Raw genomic sequence first — 16144 nt, forward strand, 5'->3', positions numbered from 1 at the left:
GTAGACCTTGGTTTCCTGGCACAATGAGTGCTTATTGAATCTGTCCGTTCAGAGAATGTAGACAGAAAAAAGGCTATGACTTGGTTCTCTGTGTCAGGCGATGGACATTCCTCCCTTAAATAAAGGAGGAGAAAGACAGGGAAGTATTCAGAGAGGGGCAGCTGAGATTCATAGCCCAGTTATTTTTTGGGTAATTCCACCTGGGGTGAGGGGAAAGCTCTTTTCAGTTTCCATTTTCTACAACGTGGAGTTGTGGCAGAGCCTTAACCCCTCCCCCAACTCTCCCCTTAGCAGGTGAAGGCAGCTGCCTGACAAGAATGAAGCATCACCTGTGCCCATTTATTCTCCTCCTCCCCCAACCTCCTGGTAATTCCCACCCACCTCTGCCCAAACCACAAGGGAACGAGTAAGAGAAAAGGTCTGGGAGTATCTGGCAGCAGGTGGTCTTGGGGTGGGGGTGGTGGACTGAGAGTGTGAACGTCAGTTGGTGAGGAGTGAAATGGAGCCAGAGAAATTCTGAGAAGTTGGAGCTGGTCAAAGACCAGTTGTAGTGCCCTCAGAGGCCTTAGATTTCTTTTTGAAGTGTCTCTTTTAAGATGAGTTCACTGGAGAGTGTACCTGGAGAGGAATGACTTTGGTTCCCACTGAAAACACGTTTCTATTTGTGAAAAAAAAAAAAAAAAAATTCTCCCAAAAACCAATCAAGGACTACATTGTGAATAGAAAAAAAAAAAAATCCACATCTTCACAGTCAAGTTTTTAAGCAAGCCGAATAGCGTGCGTGATTCCCATAAGCCTTGGGAACTCACCAGGCTATTATTTTTAAAGGACCTTTATTTGCATCTCCCCTCCCCTTAGGGAACAAGGTGCTGGGAGGATGCACGCCCCAAGTTAACACTCCTCAGAGTACTGTCATCAACAGATTATCTTCGTTTTCCTTAATACGCTACAGGTGTCTCCATTCTGCAAGAGCAGCAAGTCCCTTTTTTTTTTTTTTTTTTTGAGACGGAGTTTTGTTCTTGTTGCCCAAGCTGGAGTGCAATGGCGCGATCTCGACTCACCGCAACCTCCGCCTCCCAGGTTCAAGCGATTCTCCTGTCTAGGCCTCCTGAGTAGCTGGGATTACAGGCATTCGCCACCAAGCCCGGCTAATTTTGTATTTTCAATAGAGACAGGGTTTATCCATGTTGGTCAGGCTGGTCTCGAACTCCAGACCTCAGGTGATCCACCCGCCTCGGCCTCCCAAAGTGTTGGATTACAGGCGTGAGCTACCGCGCCCGGCTGCAAGTCCCTTTTTTCAAAAGAAAATATCAATCAGAGGACTGGTCAAGCAGGGGAAACCTGCGAGTCGCTGTCACTCCTTCGGCCTCAGCACATCCCCACCCACCTAGGCGGCGTACGCGCCACCAGCAGCATCACCTGGAAGGCTGCAGAAGCAGCGCTGGGCCCCTAGCAGTTACAGAAAAAAAGTGGGAGGTGATAGGGCACCGGCAGTGTCTGGTCTTGGGAACACGCCTCTCACCTGGGGAGGGAACAATTGAAGCTTTCAATAACGTCAGGCATACAGATGATACAAACTTATAACATCGCCTGAAAGTGTACCTGCTTAAGCTTCTTCTTCCTCTAAAGAGTTTTGTGAATGTTAAACGGTAAACTTTTCGTTTTCTCCATACATCAGTCTCCTTTGCCCTCTTGCCAGCGAGGACCTTACTCAAAGGAAACAAATGGGACAAATAGGTACTCCTCAGCAATTAGCTAAGACAAGAGGTTTCCCACCCAACTTTCCCAAAGCTGCCTCTCTCCGCCCCTTCTTGCACCAGGGGCAGGCTGAGGACACCCCACTCCTACCCTGGGCGGAGCCGGCTCTAGGAAGACGGGATTCCTCTCCCTTCCCCTCCCCGGATTCTTTCAGCCCTCACCTCCCAGGAATGGGGAGGGGGCATCCTACCCGTATCTGAGGTGCGACTGCGGGACGTAGAGAGGACTGGGCCTTTCCCGCTGGCGCGTGGCCTCAGTCAGGTAGGTCTCCTTCGCCTTTTCTTTCCCTGACACAGGACACGAGATCAGGGTTTGTGCCATGGGCAGCCTTTCTGGTGCGGAGGACCTTGCCTGCCCTCCGGCTTCTGGACAGCCTGTGCCGGGCGCGCGACCTTGCGCAATGGTGGCTGCAGCCGAGTTGGCTCCAGCGTCCTGCGGACATCGGAGGGCTTTAGGGAGCGTTTTGGACGCCGAGTTTTTGCCGCTGCCTAAGTTTTAGTTCTGGCAAGTGTAGGGAGGTCCTCCTAGTAGAGCCTTTCTGGCCTTCCCCGTCGGGAGCCTGGAAGCGTCTCCTGTGGCAGGGCGGGCAGAGGGAGAAGGGTGCGCCAGCAGATTCCTTCGCCTCACTCGTGTTCTCCCCGTCTACATGGCTGAGGAGGTGTACGCTCTCGTTCGGTTTAGGCTGAGTGGTTGTTAAACCACGTGGTTGCCCTGCCCACAGGGGCTGGGCTCCCGGTAATGTAAAACTGAAGAAGAAACATTTCCTCCAACTAATATTTGACCAAAAAGAAATACAGCTTCAGGCCGGGCGCAGTGGCTCACGCCTGTAATAACAGCATCTTGGAAGACTAAGGCGGGAGAATCACTTGAGGCCAGGAGTTCGAGTCCAGCCTGGCCAACATGGTGAAACGCCGTCTCTACACAATAATTAGCCACGCATGATGCCGTGGGCCTGTAGTTCCAGCTACTCTGGAGGCTGAGGCGGGAGGATTGCTTGTGCCCACGACTTTGTGGCTGCAGTGAGCTGGGATTGCTCCATTGCACTCCATCTTGGGCATCAGAGCCAGAGCCCTTCTTTTAAAAAAAGAAAGAAAAACGGCAATATACTTTATTTCCATATATGCACTTAACAACATGGAAGGACAAGCCCTCAAAATTTTCAGGAACTTGCCTGGGCGAGGTGGCTCACGCATTTAATCCCTGAACTTTGGGAGGCCAAGACGGGCGAATCACAGGGTCAGGAGTTCGAGACCAGCCTGGCCAACATGGGGAAACCGCGTCTCTACTAAACATACAAAAAAATAGCTGGGTGTAGTGGCGGGTGCCTCTAATCCCAGCTACTCGGGATACTGAGGCAGAAAAATCGCTTGAACCCAGGAGGGGGAGGTTGCAGCGAGCTGATACCTTGCCAATGCACTCCAGCCCTGGTGACAGAGTGAGATTCCATCTCAAACAACAACAACAAAAATTTCAGGGCTTTCACATTTTCGTCTTTCTACAGTTCTGTAAAACAGGATTTGAAATGGCCGTGATTATTAATGAAATAAAAAGATTATAAAGAAATAATTTAAGGTATCAAAGATGATAGAAGATAGTGGTAATAATACAAAATATCGATAGAAGTTGGACAAATTATGTAGATAGAGTCAAAAAGTAAAGAAAACAATTACATTGGTTATTTCTAGAGGACAGTGCTCAGTGTGTGTGTGTATTTGTATGTGCACATGTTTCTTGTTACTGATACTGAGGCAAAAGTTTGGCTTTCTTTTCTTTCCTTCTCTGATTCTTTCCTCCTTTCTTGATACGGAGTCTTCCTCTGTCACCCAGGCTGGAATGCTGTGGCACCTTCAAGACTCACTACAGCCTCAACTTTCTGGCCTCCAGCAATCCTCCAAACACATCCTCCCAAGTAGCTGTGATTACAAGTGCGCACTACCACACGGGGATAGTTTCTGGTGGTTGTTTGGTTGGGTCTTTTATTAATATTACAATTTTTTGTAGAGATGGGGTTCCGCCATATTGCTCATACTGGCCTAGAACTGCTGAGCTCAAACAATCCACCTACCTTGACCTCCCAAAGTTCTGGCATTGCAGTGCCTCACTGGCCCCGGCCTCATTTCCACAATGAAATAACTCACATAAGTTCTGTGGTGACATGTAAAAACACAAATCCCCTTACAGCTTTTCCAACTTTGATTTTTCTTTTAACATGATGAACGTTATGTGTTCTTATTTATCCATGTCCCCTTTAAAAGCACACCTGGGCAAGAAGAACCAGACAGTCCAAGAAACCCAATCATGTTGAGACAGGGAGACCAGAAAAAGAAGCAAACCCAGAAGAAGTGGGTGAGAGGGCGTTGGACCTGAATGTGGAGAGAGAGAGACAGACAGAGAGAGAGAGAAAGACGGAGAGAGAGAGAAAGAAGAAACTACGTTGTGGAAAACGTCAGCGGAAAGTCCAGGGGGGTGAAAGAGTCCGGCAAGGGCCTGGGAGGTAGCAGCTTGGCATAGTGCGTTGCCACTGTTTTGTCTGTCTTGAGAATAGCATTCAGTGTGACTGTGCTCCCCCAGCAGACGTTAGGCCGCTGCCCACGGCTTGGCTGCCCGATGAGATCAACATAGGGTTCCCGTCACAGATTTTGTTGGGGCAGGAAGATGGGAACACTTGTGGCTGGGCCGCCTACCGCTCCCCCACGGCACACACGAGTCCTGGACGGCAGGCACGCCTCTGTGTGTCTTCTACGTGAAGCCTTCTGGGGAGAGCCGTGGAGAGTTGGACGTAGGCCAGGTGTGAGGAGGACGGGTGTGTTTGGGGTGGCCACTGGCTCCCCTCCTGTCTGGCGTAGGCTGGCGTGGGCTCTTCCCCCAGCCCCTTGCCGGTGCTGCCACGTGAGAAGGGCCCGGGACCCGGTCCCGCTATTCCGGAATTGTAGGTTCACCTGAAGTTTGAGGCCAAACCCCCAGGGGTCAGTGGGACGCCAGTGGCCTTTGACCTCTCGGTCAAGCTGGCCCTGCGGTGACCCGCGAGAATGCCCAAGTGCAAATGTGTCCCGCGGGGCCGGGCCGGGCCGGGGCTTGGAACCTACTGTGTGCCCAGTCTCCTCCTCTTCCCTGCGGGTCCCACCATCCTCCCATCCTAACGGCATGGTTAGCGATGCTGTTAGGTCGGGTCCATCCCCAGGGCGGCCCAAGGGGACCGCTTTCTGGTTTGTCAGGAAGGCAGGCTAGTAAGAAGGATCCCGCCGAGTCCCATCTGCCAAGGACAGGGTCCCGCAGGTGGGCCAGGGCTGGCCCAAAGCGGCCGAGATGCTGATCCGCCATGTGCGGAGCGCCGTTGGCGTTTTTTCCTCAGCAAAGGGCGGAGGGAGTGGACCTGGGGGAAGGGCAGGTGGGCATTCGTGGAGCAATACTGCCATCAAGAGGAACTGGCTTGGCGATCCCGAGCACCCTTCGCTGCGCTCGCCTGGGGGGGGGAGTGGCTTGGGACCGTCCTGGGGCACCGGGCAGGACTAGGGCAGGTGCCCGGGCGGATCCGAGGTCTCTGGAGGCCCCAGAGAAGCAGGGTCCGCCGCCGGGTCGGGCCGTGGAAGCCGCAGAGATGGGCGCCAGGACTAGCTGGACAGCCGGGCCGCCTGGCCGTTCCCCTACAGGAAGCCATGGCTCGCGAGCCTGGTGGCGGCCATGATCTGGGCGGGACTAGGGGAGGCCTCCGCCAGGGAGCCTGGGCTCGGGGCCTTGGGCAGTGTGCCTGGTGCCCCTTCCCGTGGGGGCAACCGGGGTGACGGCCGAGCCGGGTCCTCGGCCGGGGAGGCTCCGTGGGCCACACTGCACGCCAGTGAGGGGGGCCAACTCCCAGAGCTGAGTTCCGTGGCCATTGGCGCCGGTGCCCGCCGGTGCTGGCCGGCGCCGGGGCCTTCCTCCTTGCGTCCTAGGGAGGAAGGTGGGCCGCGGGGCATCCCGCGGGGCCCGTACCCAGACGGTTCTTGACGAGGTGCACGCAAGGCCAGGCCACCCTCAGACACCGCGCACCCGCCTTGTTGAGACTTGCGACCCTGTCTTGCCTTGTCCATGTCCCCCGAGGTTGTCTTGGAGGAGGGCCATTCCCCGTGGTGCTCATTTCTGCCTGGGGGCCTTCCGGGGCCCCCGGTTGTCTCTGGGGGTGCGCAGGCCCTTGCCCTGCGGTCAGAGGCGCACCGACCGATGAGTTCGGTGGCAAAGCTCGAGAAACGGAGACTCTCTGGGCATCAGCTAAGGGGGACCGGGGCCTTCCCAGGCCTGCTGGAGTCCGGGCAGCCGAGAGCACCCAGAAGGAAGGACCCGTCGGACTCTGCCTGGGGACAGCCTGCTCCGCGCCAGAAGGGTCTGCTGCTCAGGCAGCATCCCCGTGCCTCTCCTCCGGTGGGTCCCTCAGGTGGCATCGGGGCAGGCCCCACGGGACGTGCAGGAAGGAGGCTCGGAGGATGCATCCTTTGCAAGACCCGATCTGGTGCAGCAGCAGACGGGGCCGTCTCCCGGGGCTTTCTGGCTTCTCCGAGGGTGTTCAGGAGTCTCCCAAGTGCACAGGGGCTCGTGCCCAAAGGGTGGAGTTCGGCACCGCTTCGCTCAATTCAGGGGTGGAGAAGGAACCTAGAGGACCCTCTGGAGGTGGCAGGTGGAATGTCCTGTTTTTGTGTGTGTGTGTGTGTGTGTGTGTGTGTGTCTTTTTTTTTTTTTTTTTTTTTTTTTAAATCAACTGAAAGAAGGCAGAAGGCGTTGACGGGCCTCTTAGGCCCGAAACCTTAAAAGCACAGGACCAAAGCAGAACAGGTCCAGAGGGTTCATGGTCCTCCGTTCCACCTGAATCCAGCTAGAGAGCCAGCCAGGCGGATACGCGTGCCCCTCCTCGCCCGTGTGCAGAGACACTGCCACGCAAAGGGACATTCACCTTCCACCTCAACCCACCTTTAAGGGTGAGCGCGGTCCGCCGTGTCCAAGAGGAACGGGATGACATTCAACTGGGACTTGCCTCAACTTGGCTTGGGGGACCTCGAAAGCATGCCCCTGGGGTGGTGTTGCTGGTGGTGCTAGAAGCGGAGGGCGTGTCCGGGTACTTGAGTTCTTGAGCGTTTGTCTTGCCGCCTCTCGGCCTAACTGCACGATATCTCGCACGATGTCTCACACGTTGAGTTGCGGCGCTTACCGTTTTAAAGGCACACGTGGGCAGGAAGTCCCGGGCAGTAGAAGAAAGTCAATCACGTTGAGACAGAGAGAGCAGGAGAGGAAGTGGGCCCCAGTAGAAGTGGACGAGAGAGCGTTGGGAGGAACGTGGCCCGAGAGAGAGGGAAATTATGAGATTGAGAGAGACAGAGAGACAGAGAGAAGCAACTACGTTGTGGAAAACGTCAGCGGAAAGTCCAGGGGGGTGAAAGAGTCCGGCAAGGGCCTGGGAGGTAGCAGCTTGGCATAGTGCGTTGCCACTGTTTTGTCTGTCTTGAGAATAGCATTCAGTGTGACTGTGCTCCCCCAGCAGACGTTAGGCCGCTGCCCACGGCTTGGCTGCCCGATGAGATCAACATAGGGTTCCCGTCACAGATTTTGTTGGGGCAGGAAGATGGGAACACTTGTGGCTGGGCCGCCTACCGCTCCCCCACGGCACACACGAGTCCTGGACGGCAGGCACGCCTCTGTGTGTCTTCTACGTGAAGCCTTCTGGGGAGAGCCGTGGAGAGTTGGACGTAGGCCAGGTGTGAGGAGGACGGGTGTGTTTGGGGTGGCCACTGGCTCCCCTCCTGTCTGGCGTAGGCTGGCGTGGGCTCTTCCCCCAGCCCCTTGCCGGTGCTGCCACGTGAGAAGGGCCCGGGACCCGGTCCCGCTATTCCGGAATTGTAGGTTCACCTGAAGTTTGAGGCCAAACCCCCAGGGGTCAGTGGGACGCCAGTGGCCTTTGACCTCTCGGTCAAGCTGGCCCTGCGGTGACCCGCGAGAATGCCCAAGTGCAAATGTGTCCCGCGGGGCCGGGCCGGGCCGGGGCTTGGAACCTACTGTGTGCCCAGTCTCCTCCTCTTCCCTGCGGGTCCCACCATCCTCCCATCCTAACGGCATGGTTAGCGATGCTGTTAGGTCGGGTCCATCCCCAGGGCGGCCCAAGGGGACCGCTTTCTGGTTTGTCAGGAAGGCAGGCTAGTAAGAAGGATCCCGCCGAGTCCCATCTGCCAAGGACAGGGTCCCGCAGGTGGGCCAGGGCTGGCCCAAAGCGGCCGAGATGCTGATCCGCCATGTGCGGAGCGCCGTTGGCGTTTTTTCCTCAGCAAAGGGCGGAGGGAGTGGACCTGGGGGAAGGGCAGGTGGGCATTCGTGGAGCAATACTGCCATCAAGAGGAACTGGCTTGGCGATCCCGAGCACCCTTCGCTGCGCTCGCCTGGGGGGGGGAGTGGCTTGGGACCGTCCTGGGGCACCGGGCAGGACTAGGGCAGGTGCCCGGGCGGATCCGAGGTCTCTGGAGGCCCCAGAGAAGCAGGGTCCGCCGCCGGGTCGGGCCGTGGAAGCCGCAGAGATGGGCGCCAGGACTAGCTGGACAGCCGGGCCGCCTGGCCGTTCCCCTACAGGAAGCCATGGCTCGGGAGCCTGGTGGCGGCCATGATCTGGGCGGGACTAGGGGAGGCCTCCGCCAGGGAGCCTGGGCTCGGGGCCTTGGGCAGTGTGCCTGGTGCCCCTTCCCGTGGGGGCAACCGGGGTGACGGCCGAGCCGGGTCCTCGGCCGGGGAGGCTCCGTGGGCCACACTGCACGCCAGTGAGGGGGGCCAACTCCCAGAGCTGAGTTCCGTGGCCATTGGCGCCGGTGCCCGCCGGTGCTGGCCGGCGCCGGGGCCTTCCTCCTTGCGTCCTAGGGAGGAAGGTGGGCCGCGGGGCATCCCGCGGGGCCCGTACCCAGACGGTTCTTGACGAGGTGCACGCAAGGCCAGGCCACCCTCAGACACCGCGCACCCGCCTTGTTGAGACTTGCGACCCTGTCTTGCCTTGTCCATGTCCCCGAGGTTGTCTTGGAGGAGGGCCATTCCCCGTGGTGCTCATTTCTGCCTGGGGGCCTTCCGGGGCCCCCGGTTGTCTCTGGGGGTGCGCAGGCCCTTGCCCTGCGGTCAGAGGCGCACCGACCGATGAGTTCGGTGGCAAAGCTCGAGAAACGGAGACTCTCTGGGCATCAGCTAAGGGGGACCGGGGCCTTCCCAGGCCTGCTGGAGTCCGGGCAGCCGAGAGCACCCAGAAGGAAGGACCCGTCGGACTCTGCCTGGGGACAGCCTGCTCCGCGCCAGAAGGGTCTGCTGCTCAGGCAGCATCCCCGTGCCTCTCCTCCGGTGGGTCCCTCAGGTGGCATCGGGGCAGGCCCCACGGGACGTGCAGGAAGGAGGCTCGGAGGATGCATCCTTTGCAAGACCCGATCTGGTGCAGCAGCAGACGGGGCCGTCTCCCGGGGCTTTCTGGCTTCTCCGAGGGTGTTCAGGAGTCTCCCAAGTGCACAGGGGCTCGTGCCCAAAGGGTGGAGTTCGGCACCGCTTCGCTCAATTCAGGGGTGGAGAAGGAACCTAGAGGACCCTCTGGAGGTGGCAGGTGGAATGTCCTGTTTTTGTGTGTGTGTGTGTGTGTGTGTGTGTGTGTGTGTGTGTGTTTTTTTTTTTTTTTTTTTTTTTTTTTAATCAACTGAAAGAAGGCAGAAGGCGTTGACGGGCCTCTTAGGCCCGAAACCTTAAAAGCACAGGACCAAAGCAGAACAGGTCCAGAGGGTTCATGGTCCTCCGTTCCACCTGAATCCAGCTAGAGAGCCAGCCAGGCGGATACGCGTGCCCCTCCTCGCCCGTGTGCAGAGACACTGCCACGCAAAGGGACATTCACCTTCCACCTCAACCCACCTTTAAGGGTGAGCGCGGTCCGCCGTGTCCAAGAGGAACGGGATGACATTCAACTGGGACTTGCCTCAACTTGGCTTGGGGGACCTCGAAAGCATGCCCCTGGGGTGGTGTTGCTGGTGGTGCTAGAAGCGGAGGGCGTGTCCGGGTACTTGAGTTCTTGAGCGTTTGTCTTGCCGCCTCTCGGCCTAACTGCACGATATCTCGCACGATGTCTCACACGTTGAGTTGCGGCGCTTACCGTTTTAAAGGCACACGTGGGCAGGAAGTCCCGGGCAGTAGAAGAAAGTCAATCACGTTGAGACAGAGAGAGCAGGAGAGGAAGTGGGCCCCAGTAGAAGTGGACGAGAGAGCGTTGGGAGGAACGTGGCCCGAGAGAGAGGGAAATTATGAGATTGAGAGAGACAGAGAGACAGAGAGAAGCAACTACGTTGTGGAAAACGTCAGCGGAAAGTCCAGGGGGGTGAAAGAGTCCGGCAAGGGCCTGGGAGGTAGCAGCTTGGCATAGTGCGTTGCCACTGTTTTGTCTGTCTTGAGAATAGCATTCAGTGTGACTGTGCTCCCCCAGCAGACGTTAGGCCGCTGCCCACGGCTTGGCTGCCCGATGAGATCAACATAGGGTTCCCGTCACAGATTTTGTTGGGGCAGGAAGATGGGAACACTTGTGGCTGGGCCGCCTACCGCTCCCCCACGGCACACACGAGTCCTGGACGGCAGGCACGCCTCTGTGTGTCTTCTACGTGAAGCCTTCTGGGGAGAGCCGTGGAGAGTTGGACGTAGGCCAGGTGTGAGGAGGACGGGTGTGTTTGGGGTGGCCACTGGCTCCCCTCCTGTCTGGCGTAGGCTGGCGTGGGCTCTTCCCCCAGCCCCTTGCCGGTGCTGCCACGTGAGAAGGGCCCGGGACCCGGTCCCGCTATTCCGGAATTGTAGGTTCACCTGAAGTTTGAGGCCAAACCCCCAGGGGTCAGTGGGACGCCAGTGGCCTTTGACCTCTCGGTCAAGCTGGCCCTGCGGTGACCCGCGAGAATGCCCAAGTGCAAATGTGTCCCGCGGGGCCGGGCCGGGCCGGGGCTTGGAACCTACTGTGTGCCCAGTCTCCTCCTCTTCCCTGCGGGTCCCACCATCCTCCCATCCTAACGGCATGGTTAGCGATGCTGTTAGGTCGGGTCCATCCCCAGGGCGGCCCAAGGGGACCGCTTTCTGGTTTGTCAGGAAGGCAGGCTAGTAAGAAGGATCCCGCCGAGTCCCATCTGCCAAGGACAGGGTCCCGCAGGTGGGCCAGGGCTGGCCCAAAGCGGCCGAGATGCTGATCCGCCATGTGCGGAGCGCCGTTGGCGTTTTTTCCTCAGCAAAGGGCGGAGGGAGTGGACCTGGGGGAAGGGCAGGTGGGCATTCGTGGAGCAATACTGCCATCAAGAGGAACTGGCTTGGCGATCCCGAGCACCCTTCGCTGCGCTCGCCTGGGGGGGGGAGTGGCTTGGGACCGTCCTGGGGCACCGGGCAGGACTAGGGCAGGTGCCCGGGCGGATCCGAGGTCTCTGGAGGCCCCAGAGAAGCAGGGTCCGCCGCCGGGTCGGGCCGTGGAAGCCGCAGAGATGGGCGCCAGGACTAGCTGGACAGCCGGGCCGCCTGGCCGTTCCCCTACAGGAAGCCATGGCTCGCGAGCCTGGTGGCGGCCATGATCTGGGCGGGACTAGGGGAGGCCTCCGCCAGGGAGCCTGGGCTCGGGGCCTTGGGCAGTGTGCCTGGTGCCCCTTCCCGTGGGGGCAACCGGGGTGACGGCCGAGCCGGGTCCTCGGCCGGGGAGGCTCCGTGGGCCACACTGCACGCCAGTGAGGGGGGCCAACTCCCAGAGCTGAGTTCCGTGGCCATTGGCGCCGGTGCCCGCCGGTGCTGGCCGGCGCCGGGGCCTTCCTCCTTGCGTCCTAGGGAGGAAGGTGGGCCGCGGGGCATCCCGCGGGGCCCGTACCCAGACGGTTCTTGACGAGGTGCACGCAAGGCCAGGCCACCCTCAGACACCGCGCACCCGCCTTGTTGAGACTTGCGACCCTGTCTTGCCTTGTCCATGTCCCCGAGGTTGTCTTGGAGGAGGGCCATTCCCCGTGGTGCTCATTTCTGCCTGGGGGCCTTCCGGGGCCCCCGGTTGTCTCTGGGGGTGCGCAGGCCCTTGCCCTGCGGTCAGAGGCGCACCGACCGATGAGTTCGGTGGCAAAGCTCGAGAAACGGAGACTCTCTGGGCATCAGCTAAGGGGGACCGGGGCCTTCCCAGGCCTGCTGGAGTCCGGGCAGCCGAGAGCACCCAGAAGGAAGGACCCGTCGGACTCTGCCTGGGGACAGCCTGCTCCGCGCCAGAAGGGTCTGCTGCTCAGGCAGCATCCCCGTGCCTCTCCTCCGGTGGGTCCCTCAGGTGGCATCGGGGCAGGCCCCACGGGACGTGCAGGAAGGAGGCTCGGAGGATGCATCCTTTGCAAGACCCGATCTGGTGCAGCAGCAGACGGGGCCGTCTCCCGGGGCTTTCTGGCTTCTCCGAGGGTGTTCAGGAGTCTCCCAAGTGCACAGGGGCTCGTGCCCAAAGGGTGGAGTTCGGCACCGCTTCGCTCAATTCAGGGGTGGAGAAGGAACCTAGAGGACCCTCTGGAGGTGGCAGGTGGAATGTCCTGTTTTTGTGTGTGTGTGTGTGTGTGTGTGTGTGTGTGTGTCTTTTTTTTTTTTTTTTTTTTTTTTTAAATCAACTGAAAGAAGGCAGAAGGCGTTGACGGGCCTCTTAGGCCCGAAACCTTAAAAGCACAGGACCAAAGCAGAACAGGTCCAGAGGGTTCATGGTCCTCCGTTCCACCTGAATCCAGCTAGAGAGCCAGCCAGGCGGATACGCGTGCCCCTCCTCGCCCGTGTGCAGAGACACTGCCACGCAAAGGGACATTCACCTTCCACCTCAACCCACCTTTAAGGGTGAGCGCGGTCCGCCGTGTCCAAGAGGAACGGGATGACATTCAACTGGGACTTGCCTCAACTTGGCTTGGGGGACCTCGAAAGCATGCCCCTGGGGTGGTGTTGCTGGTGGTGCTAGAAGCGGAGGGCGTGTCCGGGTACTTGAGTTCTTGAGCGTTTGTCTTGCCGCCTCTCGGCCTAACTGCACGATATCTCGCACGATGTCTCACACGTTGAGTTGCGGCGCTTACCGTTTTAAAGGCACACGTGGGCAGGAAGTCCCGGGCAGTAGAAGAAAGTCAATCACGTTGAGACAGAGAGAGCAGGAGAGGAAGTGGGCCCCAGTAGAAGTGGACGAGAGAGCGTTGGGAGGAACGTGGCCCGAGAGAGAGGGAAATTATGAGATTGAGAGAGACAGAGAGACAGAGAGAAGCAACTACGTTGTGGAAAACGTCAGCGGAAAGTCCAGGGGGGTGAAAGAGTCCGGCAAGGGCCTGGGAGGTAGCAGCTTGGCATAGTGCGTTGCCACTGTTTTGTCTGTCTTGAGAATAGCATTCAGTGTGACTGTGCTCCCCCAGCAGACGTTAGGCCGCTGCCCACGGCTTGGCTGCCCGATGAGATCAACATAGGGTTCCCGTCACAGATTTTGTTGGGGCAGGAAGATGGGAACACTTGTGGCTGGGCCGCCTACCGCTCCCCCACGGCACACACGAGTCCTGGACGGCAGGCACGCCTCTGTGTGTCTTCTACGTGAAGCCTTCTGGGGAGAGCCGTGGAGAGTTGGACGTAGGCCAGGTGTGAGGAGGACGGGTGTGTTTGGGGTGGCCACTGGCTCCCCTCCTGTCTGGCGTAGGCTGGCGTGGGCTCTTCCCCCAGCCCCTTGCCGGTGCTGCCACGTGAGAAGGGCCCGGGACCCGGTCCCGCTATTCCGGAATTGTAGGTTCACCTGAAGTTTGAGGCCAAACCCCCAGGGGTCAGTGGGACGCCAGTGGCCTTTGACCTCTCGGTCAAGCTGGCCCTGCGGTGACCCGCGAGAATGCCCAAGTGCAAATGTGTCCCGCGGGGCCGGGCCGGGCCGGGGCTTGGAACCTACTGTGTGCCCAGTCTCCTCCTCTTCCCTGCGGGTCCCACCATCCTCCCATCCTAACGGCATGGTTAGCGATGCTGTTAGGTCGGGTCCATCCCCAGGGCGGCCCAAGGGGACCGCTTTCTGGTTTGTCAGGAAGGCAGGCTAGTAAGAAGGATCCCGCCGAGTCCCATCTGCCAAGGACAGGGTCCCGCAGGTGGGCCAGGGCTGGCCCAAAGCGGCCGAGATGCTGATCCGCCATGTGCGGAGCGCCGTTGGCGTTTTTTCCTCAGCAAAGGGCGGAGAGAGTGGACCTGGGGGAAGGGCAGGTGGGCATTCGTGGAGCAATACTGCCATCAAGAGGAACTGGCTTGGCGATCCCGAGCACCCTTCGCTGCGCTCGCCTGGGGGGGGAGTGGCTTGGGACCGTCCTGGGGCACCGGGCAGGACTAGGGCAGGTGCCCGGGCGGATCCGAGGTCTCTGGAGGCCCCAGAGAAGCAGGGTCCGCCGCCGGGTCGGGCCGTGGAAGCCGCAGAGATGGGCGCCAGGACTAGCTGGACAGCCGGGCCGCCTGGCCGTTCCCCTACAGGAAGCCATGGCTCGCGAGCCTGGTGGCGGCCATGATCTGGGCGGGACTAGGGGAGGCCTCCGCCAGGGAGCCTGGGCTCGGGGCCTTGGGCAGTGTGCCTGGTGCCCCTTCCCGTGGGGGCAACCGGGGTGACGGCCGAGCCGGGTCCTCGGCCGGGGAGGCTCCGTGGGCCACACTGCACGCCAGTGAGGGGGGCCAACTCCCAGAGCTGAGTTCCGTGGCCATTGGCGCCGGTGCCCGCCGGTGCTGGCCGGCGCCGGGGCCTTCCTCCTTGCGTCCTAGGGAGGAAGGTGGGCCGCGGGGCATCCCGCGGGGCCCGTACCCAGACGGTTCTTGACGAGGTGCACGCAAGGCCAGGCCACCCTCAGACACCGCGCACCCGCCTTGTTGAGACTTGCGACCCTGTCTTGCCTTGTCCATGTCCCCGAGGTTGTCTTGGAGGAGGGCCATTCCCCGTGGTGCTCATTTCTGCCTGGGGGCCTTCCGGGGCCCCCGGTTGTCTCTGGGGGTGCGCAGGCCCTTGCCCTGCGGTCAGAGGCGCACCGACCGATGAGTTCGGTGGCAAAGCTCGAGAAACGGAGACTCTCTGGGCATCAGCTAAGGGGGACCGGGGCCTTCCCAGGCCTGCTGGAGTCCGGGCAGCCGAGAGCACCCAGAAGGAAGGACCCGTCGGACTCTGCCTGGGGACAGCCTGCTCCGCGCCAGAAGGGTCTGCTGCTCAGGCAGCATCCCCGTGCCTCTCCTCCGGTGGGTCCCTCAGGTGGCATCGGGGCAGGCCCCACGGGACGTGCAGGAAGGAGGCTCGGAGGATGCATCCTTTGCAAGACCCGATCTGGTGCAGCAGCAGACGGGGCCGTCTCCCGGGGCTTTCTGGCTTCTCCGAGGGTGTTCAGGAGTCTCCCAAGTGCACAGGGGCTCGTGCCCAAAGGGTGGAGTTCGGCACCGCTTCGCTCAATTCAGGGGTGGAGAAGGAACCTAGAGGACCCTCTGGAGGTGGCAGGTGGAATGTCCTGTTTTTGTGTGTGTGTGTGTGTGTGTGTGTGTGTGTGTGTGTGTGTGTGTGTGTGTGTGTGTTTTTTTTTTTTTTTTTAAATCAACTGAAAGAAGGCAGAAGGCGTTGACGGGCCTCTTAGGCCCGAAACCTTAAAAGCACAGGACCAAAGCAGAACAGGTCCAGAGGGTTCATGGTCCTCCGTTCCACCTGAATCCAGCTAGAGAGCCAGCCAGGCGGATACGCGTGCCCCTCCTCGCCCGTGTGCAGAGACACTGCCACGCAAAGGGACATTCACCTTCCACCTCAACCCACCTTTAAGGGTGAGCGCGGTCCGCCGTGTCCAAGAGGAACGGGATGACATTCAACTGGGACTTGCCTCAACTTGGCTTGGGGGACCTCGAAAGCATGCCCCTGGGGTGGTGTTGCTGGTGGTGCTAGAAGCGGAGGGCGTGTCCGGGTACTTGAGTTCTTGAGCGTTTGTCTTGCCGCCTCTCGGCCTAACTGCACGATATCTCGCACGATGTCTCACACGTTGAGTTGCGGCGCTTACCGTTTTAAAGGCACACGTGGGCAGGAAGTCCCGGGCAGTAGAAGAAAGTCAATCACGTTGAGACAGAGAGAGCAGGAGAGGAAGTGGGCCCCAGTAGAAGTGGACGAGAGAGCGTTGGGAGGAACGTGGCCCGAGAGAGAGGGAAATTATGAGATTCAGAGAGACAGAGAGACAGAGAGAAGCAACTACGTTGTGGAAAACGTCAGCGGAAAGTCCAGGGGGGTGAAAGAGTCCGGCAAGGGCCTGGGAGGTAGCAGCTTGGCATAGTGCGTTGCCACTGTTTTGTCTGTCTTGAGAATAGCATTCAGTGTGACTGTGCTCCCCCAGCAGACGTTAGGCCGCTGCCCACGGCTTGGCTGCCCGATGAGATCAACATA

The 16144-nt window shown here is 59.5% G+C and overlaps 1 long non-coding RNA gene across 2 annotated transcripts in view; it reads left to right on the forward strand.

Moving 5' to 3' along the window:
* Positions 1-1863: 1863 nt before the first annotated feature.
* Positions 1864-16144, forward strand: part of LOC129053022 (uncharacterized) — a 178711-nt gene continuing 164430 nt past the window's right edge. For both annotated transcript variants that reach the window (XR_008518153.2, XR_008518154.2), the window contains exon 1: positions 1864-2019. This is a non-coding gene — a long non-coding RNA (uncharacterized LOC129053022). The remainder of the gene's footprint in view (positions 2020-16144) is intronic.

This window comes from Pongo abelii, chromosome X (assembly GCF_028885655.2).
Source record: "Pongo abelii isolate AG06213 chromosome X, NHGRI_mPonAbe1-v2.0_pri, whole genome shotgun sequence".
Lineage (NCBI taxonomy): Eukaryota > Metazoa > Chordata > Mammalia > Primates > Hominidae > Pongo > Pongo abelii.